The sequence below is a fragment of the Medicago sativa genome, chromosome 8 (assembly GCF_051527215.1).
Source record: "Medicago sativa cultivar Bolivia chromosome 8, Bolivia_mono, whole genome shotgun sequence".
NCBI classification, from domain to species: domain Eukaryota; kingdom Viridiplantae; phylum Streptophyta; class Magnoliopsida; order Fabales; family Fabaceae; genus Medicago; species Medicago sativa.
The window spans coordinates 54,106,863-54,108,379 of record NC_140756.1 but is presented as its reverse complement, the minus strand read 5'-3'; positions in this window follow the sequence as shown (position 1 = coordinate 54,108,379).

The following is a 1,517-nucleotide window of genomic DNA, read 5'->3' as shown; positions in this document are numbered from 1 at the left end:
TGTGATTATTTGATTATAACTCAATATGGTGAAGTTACCTTCAAAGACAAACAATCTCCGTGCTTCAAAGCTTAGAGTAGCAACAACTTACAACTCAATAAAAGAGTCCTTATGCTTGCATCAAGGTGATACAAGAAAGACTCACAATTAACAGTCACTAAAACTTATTCCTTATCATGTATCAAAGCGATACAAGAAAAGGCTCACAAATAAAAAAGACTCAAAACCCTAAAAACTCTATTCTTTATATGACGGCTTGAATCAGTGAATTAGGTCTTGCAGTCCTCAATATATACTGGAGCAATATGGGCTATAGTCTTGTTGGGCTTCAGAAACAAACACAGCAGATCCTTGAGCTGATCCACTTTAAAAGTATCAAATATAGCAACTCCTAAAATGTCAGAACATCTTTAGGAACTGCCAAACACATCCAATGATTCTCTAATATATTGTTACTCCTTTAGGAAGAAAAAAAACCCAGAAGATTCTGGACAAAAGACGCGTTGCTTGGCCAACAAGAAATAAGGTGTGGATTCCTTAATAAGATAAAGTGCGTGTACAACTAGGCACATAAACAGGGCACAGTGAACCGTGGCAAGATGTTGGAACATCATATCCAACATCATACATGAATATTTGTTTTAGCAATAATGAAGCTAATACACAAATATCCAACAATCTCCCCCTTTGGCAAATTTTTGGCTAAAACAAACTAAGGTCATAAACAAAACAAGGTATAGAGATACCAAACATCCATTTCTTCAATCATCTTGAGCACACATCCATGAAGAAACAGGCAGCATACCAAAAAGAATATCTAAAGAGATACCACAAATACATTTCTTCAAATCATCATAAAGACACAACAATGAAGAAGAGTAGAACATTTTCAAAAACTACTTCCAGAACATTCTTTCAATGAAAAATATTAGAAAACACTATCACTAAAGAAAATTCAGAGACATGCAGAAAACTATAGGGATACCACATATAAATCTTCTGTCACTCAACTTAATCAAACAGACAAGAAGATAATATGACACTTCTCATAAAAACCATTTCCAATTTTTCAGAAAATCTTCACCAGGAACATGGTTGACAAGAGAGATAAGGTACTACTAAAGAGAATCAGAGGCATGCAACAGCGGATTTGATAAAAAAAGCTTTGCCTCACAGAAAACAATACTCAGCAAGGGAAAAATAAATTCTCTCAGACACATGTAACTGGATGTTCCAACATCGTATACCACATCAGAAAGGGAAATATAAATTCCCATCAGCAAGGAAAAAATAAATTTCCCAACACTGTCAACCTGATGTTTCAACATCATATACCACATCCTACCAAACATCTTGAGCTAAAACAGGAAACTCTAGTACTCCCCCTGAACACATGCATATGCGAGAAAAAAAAATCAAAAGCAACATACGCAGACAACTGAAATGTTCCAACATCCATCTAAACATCCACATAAAACTTCATATAGAATGCACCAAAAAAACTACCATGCAAAATA